The sequence below is a fragment of the Rhyacophila brunnea genome, unplaced genomic scaffold (assembly GCF_057557595.1).
Source record: "Rhyacophila brunnea isolate RB1 unplaced genomic scaffold, BYU_Rbru_1.0 scaffold_2, whole genome shotgun sequence".
Taxonomy (NCBI): Eukaryota; Metazoa; Arthropoda; class Insecta; order Trichoptera; family Rhyacophilidae; genus Rhyacophila; species Rhyacophila brunnea.
Genome location: NW_028232859.1, coordinates 13,372,021 through 13,387,148, shown reverse-complemented (window position 1 = coordinate 13,387,148; position 15,128 = coordinate 13,372,021).

Sequence of the window (15,128 nt, the reverse complement as noted above, 5' to 3'; positions counted from 1 at the left end):
CAAAGTTTGAAATAAGGAACATTTTGGTATAACTAACTCAATATGTCATTTTTTCGAATTAGTGTCTTCTGCCAGAACAGTGACGATATATACTGCTGTAATTCTCTGGCGAAAATGAAAGTATCATACTTGGACGGCTGTTATGCATTTATGGCTGAAATAAAATTTTTAAGTCGTGTACACGCAGTGAAAAAATCGGTAACTTCATAAAATATTTATTGCAATTATCATAATTTATTTTACCATATTTTAATGGGATCTTGTGCTTACAGATTCATTGCTTGATTCAGAGATTTAATGGGCAATACGAGCTGAGTTGCAGTTTTTATAATGTTGCCAACTCCAGTGTGTACATGACTATGTATAGGATTTGAAGTTTTGTTGTTTCTTAAAAAACTGTGCAATGGCACTTTAAAACTTTTTAACATTGCAAAAAAAACACATCAACCAGTATTATTTGTTCTTTTCTATAATTTTTTAACTCTGAACATTTTTGTTGAACAGTTAATACATTCTGTTCTTCAATGGGACTAAAACCCAAATCAAGCCGTGGTCTCCAAAATTTTCTCCCTTCACGAAATTTCGACTTCAGAACTGTTTATGCATAATGCCACCCAATTTGAACCTTTCAAATCATTTATTAATTATGGGCATACATAGAATAAATTGCTGGAAACATTTGTAAACCAAACGACAGTGAAATTCTAACATGAATATGGCAATAGTAATATGTACACAACTATTTGGTAACCACAATTTTTTTAGTAAACTACTGTGTCCTATATTTTTTAAAACATTCATTGACTTGTCATTGATAAGTATTCATTGGAGTATCCTTGGCTTGTTTTCTGGACATATAATTAAATGCAAGTTGCTGAAACGTTTTAAAAACCTTATATAGTATGTATATTGCATTTTATTAGCTTCGTTAGAATATCCTTACTAGTGAAAATAATTCAGGTTAGCCATTTTTGGATTGGTTAAAACTTCTTATCTAATCCCAAAATTAATACCTAGTCTTCACGCAAATATTGTTATAATAATATTATATACCTTATCCCTACCTATTTAAAATATTTAATAGTTTCTTATTCTAATTTAATAACCTGCTTATGGAATCTGCTCTTAGCAATATAATTTAGAAAAAAAAGTGGGATGGAAACAATATGAGACATCGCAAATTTATGATTAGAACGCATTAGTTGTAAAGATAATTAAATTGACATGTGCCATCTTAATGCCTAATGTTGTATTTTGTAATCTTCTAAAATTATATATGTTAACGGACTAGTATAAATTAAATACTTCAAGTTTGTTGTATTGCTAATAAACTATAATAATATTAATTTAACTCGACGTGTGGTCTGCCTTTGTGAATGTAATTATAATGTAACATCCTGATATTCCTATAATTTATTAAACTATTTTTTTTATTCAACAGATAATTCACAAGATTTAAGAATGTAACATTATTTTATTGAACATACTGAAAACACCTCAGAGAAATATATAACCACTAGAAAAAATCTTTTTGAAAAAAATACGATGCCTGGCGCATTTGAATCCTCACCCCTAGGATTCGCACGCATGTGCTACTAGAGCTATGTGCGTCTTATTGTGATGAAATCAACTAGTAGTTTTTACAATTCTCTCTGAAGCGCTTTCTATAGCCTATAGTTGTTTATTATTAAAACAATTATAATTTTGGTATAATTGGCATAAATTGTCTCACTTATTTTTCATGCTAGAATGTACTGAAACTATTTGTTTCTAAACATAAAAAGGTGCATCTCAAAATGACCATGGCCACAAAAACGATACGGTTAACAGTGAAAAACGGAGAAGTCATTCGATATGAATGATGAAAATTTATACAATGAAAAGTTAAAAAAAAAATGTTATATAGGTATAAATAACCGTGGAAATATTAATTATAATAATATGCTGGAGACATTTTTATACTTGTACAAATTTTATGTCATTTTTCTATAACAAATTGACAATTTAATTATTGTGTTGTTTTGTGGAAAAAAAGATGCAGTGCCTATATTTCCAAGTCAATTAACTTATTAAATTTCAAGTCATTTTGAATTATCTTGGAAACGTGTATAAAAATAATTTTTACATGAATAATTAAGCAATGAAGATTGTACTATGGCAAAATAATAATGAATACGTTCTAACTATATTAATTACTATGTTAATTTTGAGTGGTGTTTTATTTACTCAATAAATAATGTGAAGATTGCATTTGAGATTTATTCACACTGTGAACATTACATATTAAGTCAAGTTCAGGACAAGAAACAAAAAGTAATAATGTTGAATACCGAGAGTTCGATTATACGAATGCCAACTATTATTTGAAAATTATAAAATGTACTGTATGTATTAGATTTAGGGTCTAATGCATAGAATGATAACGTTATGTAAAACTAACTAATTATAAATCATCTGCATAGATGGAAATATAGCGAAACAATCACTAACATGGCTACCAACATTATTGCCATTTTTAATATTTCGATTTTACGTAACTTATTAAAATATTTTTTTTATAAAACAATGGTAAAAGTATGAAAACTGCACTATATGCACCACGGATAAAGTATTTATAGAATTTCGATTATACTACTCAAATTGCAACACTATCAGTTGATGCATGTGTATAAAAATGCTAAACTGGTCTCAATAGTTTTAATAACATAATATTAAGACATTTTTTTCATCTTTTTAGTCTTTCATTGTGTAGATAATCGGTACTCAATACAATTTTGCTTTGTCAGAAACAAGTAAATGGCATTCAAACTATATTACATTGATTTCTGTTCACAATATGTAATTATGACAGTTTTTACATGTGTATCAAATTTGCTGCTAAGGAAGCCATTATGCATTATTTGTAATGCATCCAAAAATTGGTTGACTAATCACTGAGGCATGAGCCTACTTATTTATACTATGCATTTGGCCCTTAGAGTTATTCAGTTTGATAAAATCACTGTTTTGTCTGGTGTAGAGATACCAAAATGTGTGAGAATTCAAACTCAATCTATTATGTAAATTGTAAATCTATGTCGATTACGTAAGTCTTAATATACCTTAGGTTTATTGTGCTATATTACCCATGTTCACGATTCAGGTTTGAATCCTGCGGCTGTATCATCTTCACATATTTCATCAGCCAGAATGTGTGATTTAAGACATGGATCCTAAGGGTATGAGCGTATGGTTTACATCCAATCTCCGTAAAATGGTTTGTTAAGATATCTCCACACTGTGCATGTCCATATGCTCCGTCTTGTAGTGGAAATGGCAATTTTTTGAATATTTTATAACATATAAGTCAATCATCTGTCACAAGTTACTTCATAATATGGAGACGTGTACTGTTTTTTACAAAATGTTTAAATGTTAGTTAAGATAGTTATCGAGTATGGAAACTGCAATACAATAAATGAATTTCAGATATAATATGCTAAGTGGAGTTTGAAAATAAGTGTTTACTTTTACTTCTATTTAAAAAATGTTTTTTTTTCTATTTAAACAAAAGGAAAAAATAGAAGGTAACATTAATTATTTTTATTCACATACAAAATACAATTATTATTATTTTAACGATTTTTAAAAGATTTGTAAGTTCTGAAAAAGGCCAATATTTTACATTGACAGATATATTATTACATTTTATATAACTCTTATGTTGTGCATTTTTACTGCAATGTAGTTGTATTTAAAAAAAAAAAAAAAAAGAAATACACCGGAGTATGTGTCTTTTAAATATTATTAAATATATAATTAAATAAGGTTTTAAAATTAATTTTAATTAAAAATCTATGGCCTGTATTGTACCTCTGGTCTGCTGATGTTTAAAATTTTTTATCACAAGACTTTTCGGATGTTTCCAGACCCTGGAGAAATAGTATTGAAATGTTTTTTTAACTAACTATAACATATGCAGTCGATTGTAAACCATTTTATTTTATTTTTATTGAGCATTATTATACTACACCAATTAATAATGTATCTTCTTATTATACTATTTTGAAGTACTCTTATAATAATAAAATTATAGTATTTAAATAATGTACTTATCTACATTACACTTTTGTGTGTTTGGAATTATTAATAACTCAAATCCGTTTGCAAAGTGCTCAATAGATTAGCTTTGATACATACTTGGGTAATACAAATTATATTAATATAATATATTATCTTTGGTCCATACAATTTTTTGATGATAATATTCAATACATAATAATCCTTATCACAATCATTACGAATGGAAAGATTTGAATTTTAAATGTTGTGTGAGCTTTTGCAGTTTCTATAAACTATTCAATTTATATAATCTGATTGTGAGTCTTATTAAACATTAAAGATTATTAAAGATAATTTGCTTGAAATTGTTACTAATATTATATTTATTATCCTAAAAAGTATATCTATTTATTCTATTTCTATACTAACCATTAACTAATATTGCTAGCAATTTGCTTTGACAATTTATTTATTCTTATCACAATTGGCATGCGTTACGCCTTAATAGATCAAGTGACATCTTTTCCTATATGAAATTGTTTCCTTTTTTTTCTTTCAATATGTTTATTATATTTAATTAAAAACATGGCTATATATGACTTAATTACACGAGGGTTTATATCAAAATCTTCTACCGACTCTAAAGTAAAAAAATATAAAAAACTTGTACCGTGTACTGTCCGTCACCTATTAAATTTTCAAACAAATGTGATTAATTAAAGATAAAAATTTTATATTGCCATCTGTGACTCAAAAATGTGTAAACTTGTAGGAAATAAAAAAAAAACGTTCTATCACGCATTGCGGTTGGTGCTGTGGCATGCTACACATGAGGTGACCTTAGTGTATATATCGTAAATTGTGCTAGCTGCCACTATTCGTTTTTGGTTCAAAATATGCTACGGGATAGGAGCATCTATCTTATAATATTTTAAATACCGACGTTGCAGATTTTTTTCCCACGGCGTGAACTTACTGTGAGCTTGTAGTAATGTGTTTCTAGCATAATAGTTCACGGTGACGTCATGTTAGTTCACTTTTAACACTAGTAACACTACTTTTTTGTAAACCAATTATAAGTGTGAATACGATACAATTGGTACCTGAATCATTGCGTGTAATTGCTTATGACGATCACCATAGTTTGTGTAATTAAATCATAGTACAGGTCAATAATTTTGTCCACTTAAATTTTCAAAAAAAGGTTTTATTCATAACTCATTTTTATTGGATGTCACTTGATCCGTACGTACACGGTTGTACGTACACGTATGTACACGGTTGTACGGGCTGGGCGTACTACATTGTCCAATATTATGTTTTTGTCGTTTTGAAGAATTAAGTATTTTCATTATATATCCAGTTGATAAACCTGGCCGCGAACGCTTGACGATTTCACTAAAGATATTGCCCTATAATAATTTCAATGAAATTTAAGCTGGAGCTATAGTTCATTCAAGACCTCGGTTGACTGCACAACCGTCCTTCAGGAATCTCTGTCGCGAGCTTTCTCACCAGTCAGTCATTTTCAAGCCTTTCTGCATCCCACCTTATTGTGCATACACAAGATATTGTCCGCCCACACCAGAGGCTCTTTTAATAATTCTAATGAATATTTCTAGATCCATTGCGCCCAATAATGCGACCTGCCCATCTGAGTCTTCACGCTCGCAAGATATTAACTATATTAGAATATTAATCAATAATATTTACTAAAACAGTATTTCTTTTCTTACCTCATTACAACAAAACAGAAAGCAAATAATAACTACATGCTTTTCGTTGCTGTATCGAATACCCAGAAACATAAGCATACTTCACATATTTTGACGACAGAAACATTTTGTCCATTAAATGACGCATGGTTACATTACAGCCAGCTTGTATTTTGAATTACAATATGTGTGAACGTAATTATTGCATGTGTAGAAACACGTGCTGTGGGAAGGATTAAAACATTCTCTTATTAAACCCTTCTCATTTATGACTGAATTCAGATAATCAATTCACAACTGTTTAATACGTAATTCTAGTTTAGTTTGTTACTTTTTTGGTTTGCATACCTATTAGGTTTAACAAAAAGTACCACATCTCTTTAAACTTCCAAGAAGAATTATATTTTTGGTATTGTCCTGTTTTATCTATCAATATTTTTTGTTGAAATGGTGAAATGAATATGCTTAATTTATAATTATTATACACTCGGGGTCTCTTCTTATGCGGTAGATGCATTCCACAGAATAACCACATAAAAAAGACTTGCCTTACATTGAAAAATTGGAGATGCGTTCCATAATTTTCCAAAACTGCATTTTAATCTTACGATATAAAAAGATAAACAATTACAAATTAAATTTCATGGACTCACACTTAAAAAAACGTCAAAAGGTGTGTCACGATTCAAATGCTCACTGTTATGTACACAATATGCTGGATATTGAACTATGGAAAGCGGGGGGCGATATTGCTCAGGGACACTCATTCGCTTGGTGCCGCGGAGCGCATTCGCATAAAACGCTGCCCGTTGGGCTTGCCTGCTTCAAGACACCGAAGTATGTGACAATATCTCCTCACTATAAAACAGGGAAACAGCCCATTTTGCACATAACGTATTGTAAACAATAAGTTGTTCATTATGTTAATACTCTCCAAAACATATATTTTATCGAAAATTTGCTTTGAAAATAAACCGCATAAAAAGAGACCTGACCGTACAATGAGAATACAGGAAGCAATCAATATTGTAATACTATTACCTAAGTGTTTTCCCAAATTACATTTGCATTTCTTAATGATATTTCAAATAATTTTATATCTTGTCATCGCACTTTTAAAACTATTAAAATGTCAAATACAAATAAATTTTAATATCATGGAAGTTAAAACAGTAATTAATAATGTATATTATGACAGAATTAATTTTACAGGAACATTTACATGGGCTGACTAATATCGCTGGATTGAATTTTTATATTTTTAGCTCATGTTTTTAGTTAAGTAGATATTATGTCAGTGACATCAAAAAAATATTATATAAAAGAAAAGGTTTTCTTAAAACATTTTTTTGCAGAATGCCAAAGAATTTAAAAAGTCTATGTTAGAATTAAATAATACAAAAAAGACATAGGGGATAGGTACATCTAAGCTGGTTTGCACATCTAAACTTGTCTCTACGACACAGCCATAAATCAAACCTTGTAGGAATGTTGCATTCATGTTGCATAGCCGGCCGCGCACATAGGAGCCTAGTGGGAGTGACGTGCGTAACTGCAAGACGGACGCGTAGCGAAATGCAGCGCGAGTCGTACTATATTTGTTGCTAGCGACACCAGATGTTTTTTTCAAACTAAAATGCCACATACCAGCAGTGTGCGGAGCTCCATTTGGTAACGTGTGTTTTGTGAATAACAACTACGTCATATCGACGTATTTGACATGTTTCAGACGAGACGAGTTTAGATGTGCTAGCCGGCTAACATTGAGAAATTTTTTCACCATGCAACATTAACGAAGGTGTCATTTTGGCGCCGGTTCGGTTATTAATACTGGTATTGAATGTAAACAAATTGTTTTGATTTTTTTTTTATCACACCAGATGCGTCAAGCACAATGGTAAATATTTCGACCTTTAGTGGATGCTGCCAAGTAATTGATGAAAATATTCTAGTAGAATTGTAAATATTTCATGTAGGAATCATATTCCTTATTGTATACATTGTTTTGTTAGTTTATCAAAATGAGACAAATTTATTATTTTTTTGAATTAGCCCTATATTTTCAATCAGGTATTTTAATCATATAGGGCTTGAGGGATAACAACAAAATATTGAGACACACCCCCCCCCCACATTTTGATTATTAAAGTATACACAGTATTTTTAATTAGCATCTCTTCACAAACATTGTCATTTTATTTATCATATGACTGATAATTTAATTGTAAAAACATTGAACAATTGATGTTAAATGGAAAGTAAAATGGCTCAGACGAAAACTTCGGTATTTTGTCTTGTTTTGATAACCTACATGTCACAAGTCATTGAATGGAGTTGATAATTAAATTTGTTATGATTTCAAAATGAAATATTATTGAACGCTGTAAAAATATAATAGAAATTGAACCAAAGAAATCAAAAAAATAATGCTCCGATTATGTTAGTACGTCATCTATCTCAAGTTGTCAAAAAAACAGTTATGTTGTGATTATTGGATAAATGAATTATAATGTTTTATTGAGAAATCTTTTAGACTAAATTTTATAAAAATTTAATAATGTTGCAGGTGCCGCTAGCTGTTGAATTTGTTGATCAATAAAAATATTTTGTATTTGAATAAACGTATATTGTGAAATAAAATTATATAAACTGAAAAATGAGTATTATTATTTTACCTTAATAATTTTATTCTTTACATACAAAAGAGGCTTGAAAAAATATAAAAAAAAACATTCACACAATTAATTTGTGATTTTAAGTGTGATATATTACTAGGTAATTAATTGAAATGGCATTTACTACGTGGTAGAACTCCATTATAATGGTTTTGGAAGAAAGTTTTTATTTGTTAATGTGATAGTTTGAAAAGTGGTTGGAAAGTTGGAAAAAATACGTGGCCAAATATAATGGGAGTTTAAACTTAAATGAGACAAAAATGGATCTCTGTACTAATTTTCATACAAACTTTGAAATGAGAAAGTAAGTTTTTAAAGCTTTTTCTGGTACCTAATTGACTAATTTGCAAAAACAAAATATTTCATTTGCAGTCCTAAATGTGCTTGTGTGTTTTTTTGTTATCTCAAAATAGTGTTTCATGTACATAACTGATTTTGAAACTAATATTCGCAATTAAAACGAAAAGTGGTGACAAAAGCACTATTACCAATTACAGGCCAGTTTACAAGGTTCCTGTTTTTAGAAAATTCTTAGAAAAAAAGATCTCCGACAATATATTTGCAGCTCTATGTAACTCTATCATACCACCAAATCAACACTGTTTTTTCAGTAGATGCTACGTAGAAACAAACCTGCTTGAGTTCACTGATTTCATGCTTAATTCTATGCGCAGTAAAACCCAAGTGGACGCTATAAATATGGACTTTTCTAAAGCATTCGATAAAAATTAATCACTGCATTTTGCTTGAAAAACTCTGGGCCCTGTGGATTCACGGTGATTTATTTCGCTGGATTTCATCATACATATCAAATCAGTCGCAAACGGTGGCAATTAAAGGGTTTGTATTAAGTTTTATACAAATTCCATCTGGAGTACCGCAGGGGTCCCACTTCGGTCCTTGCCATTCATCTTATTAATGATATCGGCATCTGTTTTCTTAACTCACAATTTGCAAACTACGCAGATGAGATCTACTAAAATATATAAAAAAGTCTCGTCGGTCGAAGATTGTTGTGAGTTACAATCTGATTTAGATAGACTGTATAAACCACTGTCAATTAAATCACTTTTATTTAAATGTCAACAAGTGTTCGTTAATATCGTTCTCCAGAAGTATCAACCCTATCCATACAACATATAAACTAGCAGTTGAACCCTTGAAACGTAGTTCAAAAATACATGACCTGGATGACATAATGGATAAATAAGATGAATTTTAATGCACAAATCAACAAAACTATCAATTAAACATTAAAATTACTAGGTTTTATTCTTCAGGTTTCTAAGCCATTCATATCACCTTCGTTCTGAAGGTACTTTATTTTTCATATATTCAATCAATAGTTGAGTTCGCTTCTATTGTGTGGAATCCACAATACGTTACATATATAGACCATCGAAAGCACGTCAATTTTCTTACTGTTATGATTTATATAGTAACATAAACTATCTATTACGACCACTGCATCTTTAATGGTAGGTACCATCGAAAGTCGACGTTTTCTATATGGCCAGTATTATCTTTTCAAAATTATTAATGGTTTTGTTAACTCACCATACCTACTCCGAAGGATGGGAGTTTTTATTGTCCAAGATTTATGCGAAACCAAGCTTTGTAACATATCAGGCGTGTAGTGATTCTAATTTTACACGAAATCCCTTTATTCGGCGCTCTTATTTAAATTATGATATATTATATTTCTCCAGCGGCCATGCCCTGAACTCCTCTTTATTTAATTTTTAAAACGCATTTTCACTGGTATAAAAATATTTGTGACAAACTATTCTTAATCAGATCAACTGATATACATTATTTTATTTATTTGTTTTGGTGAGATTTTAATCGCGGATTTATTAAATCTCTTTAAATATTATACCCCTCCCCTATGCCCGCATACATACAATAAACTATTAGGTTGGTGCATAAGTTCTTGCCATTTTTTAGTAAGACAAGACTTTTTTTTTAAGAAACGTTTATTTAATCTAATATAATATAATGCCTATTGATAGATATGACTGTTTTCAATTTATTTATTTCATCCCAATAAAAATCTTCGGATTTTAGGGCAAAAATACTCAACAGGGGATATTTAACCTGCTCTGTTGTTTACACATTAGGAAAATTTTGCGGGGGATTCTGTAAAACTTCCCATTTCAGGTCAATTAATTTTCATTGGGTGATTGATGTAACATGTGAAAATAACACATTTTCTGTTTTATCAAATGCGGTCATATTTTAATTAATGCCAGGTTTAAATTATCCAAATTGTTGACAATGCGTCACAGCATTTACAGTCTCATTCGATTTTAGAAGCTCATAATAGCGCCTGTACACGTGCATGGATTTACTTGCACCAATAGTGTGTATTTTAAACTATTGTGATAATAATACGTAAAAGTGCTGACTGTCTTGCCAGTCTCATTCTTCAAGAGTGAGCGAGAAGCGATGTTATTATTATTTGGTATTATTTGACAGACTGTGAAAATTGCCTAACCCCAAAATGAGTCTCTGGGCAGTGTAGTTTGTTTTTTACCGGCAGGTACGCTACAATCGTTCTACTGAGCAGGCGCAGATATTGCACGGTCGAAATATCACGTGAAAATTTAGAAGCTTTTGAACGTTTTTGATTCACACATGCAATCTTGCAATTTGCACGATAATACGTGTTTACATGTGCATTTTTTGTTACATACGTCAGCAATCCATGAACGTGTAAAAGGGGTATAATACACAATGCCCTGAATATCCCACCACACACAACAATACTTTTTTTGGAGCATTTCAGCTTTAGGTGTAAAGAGAGATGCTGCTCCAGGGGTTGTAGATGATCTTTTCATCACCCATTATAATTCGATCCAAGAATGGATCCGTAGATAACCTGTCGAGTAAATTCTTCGCTGACTTTTATTTATTCTGGGCCATTACTAATTTTTTTCTGGGGTTGTTACACGATTGAATGTTGAAAAGAAACCAGGGGGGTGAAAGTTCCATACAGCGAGCGTGACCACCTAATACATCAGAAATACTCAGTTATCAGAATAGATGGCAGCACGGTCACACACGAAGTCGCATGACACAAGGCCATTTCAATGACCAATCAGAGCTCACCCATGGTCCAGCCAATCAACATTTGAGCTTTCGATCAGTCTTTTCAATTTTCATGTCAATTCTACATGATATTTTCAAAACAAAAGCAGTCGTGCAATATTTTTCGAGTTGACATATGATGCGTGTCAATAAATTATAATGATATTATGTATAGTTTCAGAATAATATTGTTGTTCAGCGTTTTTAAACCATATTGATAAAAAGGTTTTGCAATCAGATAACTGATAAAATAAGTTAATGGGTAAGTCTACTTTTATTATATTATGTTTATAGGTATTATATGCTTGTATGCCCCTTGAAATTTCTTTGCAGTTGTGGCATCGAAATAATGATAGTACCTACCTATTGTAATTTTCACGTTTGCAAATCTACCAACGCAAACGAAAAATAGGTAAGTATATAAAAAAGACAAAAACCTTCCGAAATCATACATAGTAGGTACCTACTGATACACCCCTGTTACAGGCGGGCTTCTCCCGGTGTAAAATAATCATTTAGTAGCTATAAGTCGAAACGTAACCCTGACCTCTAGAAACGGCTTCATAAAACATCTAATCTGATTCCTTGCTCAACCACGTAAGTATTTTTTTATTCATAGGTAAAGGCCTTCGTCCGGTGTGTGAAAATCGCATATTGGGCGGAGGTGTAATTAAGATAAATTTAATTTAATTTAAAAAAGTAAAAATGATGATGGATGAAAGAGATAATTTTAAGACTAAATATAAGGATTCAAAAATAATAAATTTTGCCGCACTTGCCGGCTACGTCGAAATATCTGCGCGCCTGCGCCGAGGTGGTCCTCGTGATTCGTCAAATCAAAATCATGCGATAAAATTTGGCCAATCACGAGAGTCCTTTTTGTAGAATGGCGTGGGTACGCGAAGTTTGAAAAAGAAAAAAAAAAAGTTAGTAAGCGTCCCTTTTCCAATAGGATAGGACCTGCGACTATAATCGTAAAAACCCAGATATAAATTTGTGAAACTAAAAATCATAAGAAAATATAAGACCACGTCACGAACACGAAAGACCGAGTTTTATTTATACTCCAACCGTTTAATTTTTTTTTTTTGTGAATCCGGGGTTCGATGGACACCTGAGCTAGCCGCTGGAACCCCGGGTATCTCACTACTATAGATTCATCAATATAAGTTGTCCGCTGAGTGAGGGCGCTACATGCTGACATTTGACATAGCATTCAATGCTTTTTATACTGTGATGAGCTTAAATCTAAATTCGAATATCGGACGATATATTATGGCCATGGCGTAACATCCAGGGCAGGGTTCGATTTCTACTTACTCCTGTACTTCTTCTCCAGTTTCCATCCTGATCCAATCCTCCTTCTTACAGTTAATCTACCTCTTTTTAGGTCTGAAGAAAAATTGTACGAAACAAAATTCATTATTTATTTTGATAATCATTTTATTATCTTGCTTCATAACATAAAATTCGTTTCATGCAGTTTCATATCTTACATTTGACTTGAATATAAAAAAAAAGTGTTAACACTACGGTTAGTATAGAGTAGCCAGTTCTCACATTGTCAAATAATAATTATTATCTTAGACTAAAATAAAAACCATAGATAATAATATGAATGTTAAAATAGGTAGTAAAATCATCATCGTCAGACTTCTATGGTTCTCTTAACAGTAAATCATTAGCACAACAAACATCACATCACATCGTGGGACGACTAAGGTTATTCATTATTATACAATGACAAATCTTTCATTAAACCAAACATACCAAGTTTCTTTCAGGATTTATTGATGTTATTAACATTAATTTATTGTAGAAATTTACGATCTAGGAAGAAAATTAAATGAAGTTGTAATTGTATAATTTCTTTTTGATTGATATGTGTTGTCAAAATTAAGTAAATTCACATATACGTCTCACTATATGGCCAATCTTACGGCTCTTACTGCTTATGCGGCTTTTCACTATAATGGCCATTATAAATTGTGACGCAATTTTTTGCAATATGCTTTCGAAATTGGGAAAAAATATTGTATAATATAAGTAAAATATAATAAGTAAGTATGTAGATGCATATTTTTTTGGATAATGGACAATTGAAGATAGAAATATTTGGATGAAGAACAATAACAAGTTTTGAACATCATAAATATCAGCCAAATGACATAATATGACAAAAGAGAGTTAATTTCGAAGGATTTATCACAAGCACTTTATCGTTTCAAACAAGGAATGAATAACATGGTTTTAAAATAAATATAATTAAATTTCAACTAAAAACTTTTTTCTAAAATTGTAATTGATTTTATGGATTTGCATGGAAATAAATAATTCTTTATATGAACGACATTTATGCATCTCGGCCGTAAAGCAAGGTATTAGTGGTTTGCATTGATTGTTTGTAGTGTTAAAATTATTGAGATTTATTGTTTAACCAAATCTTCAAAAAGAAACTTTCCCTTTTATCATTCTGCAATCATGCTTATCTGGAAAAATAATTTGTCTAATATATATTTTTAAATAGGTAATTCATTATTTAATAAAAAACAATACCTACATAGTTTGTTAATGTTTTTGCAAAATTCGTACAAATTCACAAAATCAAACATGTTACGTACAATATTTTCTTACTTATTGACTGATAAATTTGTTAAAGAACGTATTGAGTAAACAAATTTTAATAATTCACTGTTTTATTTTGTTTTTTGCCTTTGTTAAATTATTGAGCAATTAAAACAACTCTATCTTTAACTTTAAGTTTAGTTTGTTGTGAATTTGTACAAATTTCAATAAAATCTTATAAACACGTATAAATATTACACTGAAAACATTATTGGTAGTAAATTAACACTAGGTTATAATTGGAATCAATAAAATAATATATTTACATGTTATTAATAAATTTAAAATTCAGGTCATGCTGAAAATACATAAATTTTATAACAGCAATAGTTCATTTAATGAATTTTTATGGACACAGATTTACAAAAAACATGAATGAAATTTATAATTTCCCTAATTAAATTTGACACATTGTTACAGAACGTTTAGGCCGATTCTTATAAGATAAAGGAATAGGTATAGATGTCATTCAAACCTTGTATCGCTGAATAAATATAACAACTTATCACGTTGAATGATTGATAGAATCGTTATGTATTCAAATTTTATATGAATTGTCAGGTTTTTACAAAGTGCTCTCCAGATATAATATATGTCCATTTTTTGACCCATTGATTTGACAATCACTAAATTAACAATTCTATAACTTTCTAAGCGCTAATACAAAAAATAATGTTTATGAAGTTTGTTTTATATTCACGGTGTTTACAATTTTCTTATATACTTTTTCACATTCACACATTTGACACAATGGAATTTATTGCAGTACAGTAATGCATATTAAACATTGTTTTAGGTACAAACAATAAACTGAGGATATAAAAGGTATATTCAACAAAAATCTCTTACAAATCTAATAATGATTAATGTGATACTGTCGTAAATATACCTATGGTATGTTTTCATAAGCACATTATTTAAATTCATATTAATTTGATAAATTAATAACGGTAATTAATTTATTAACATTATAGTATTATTC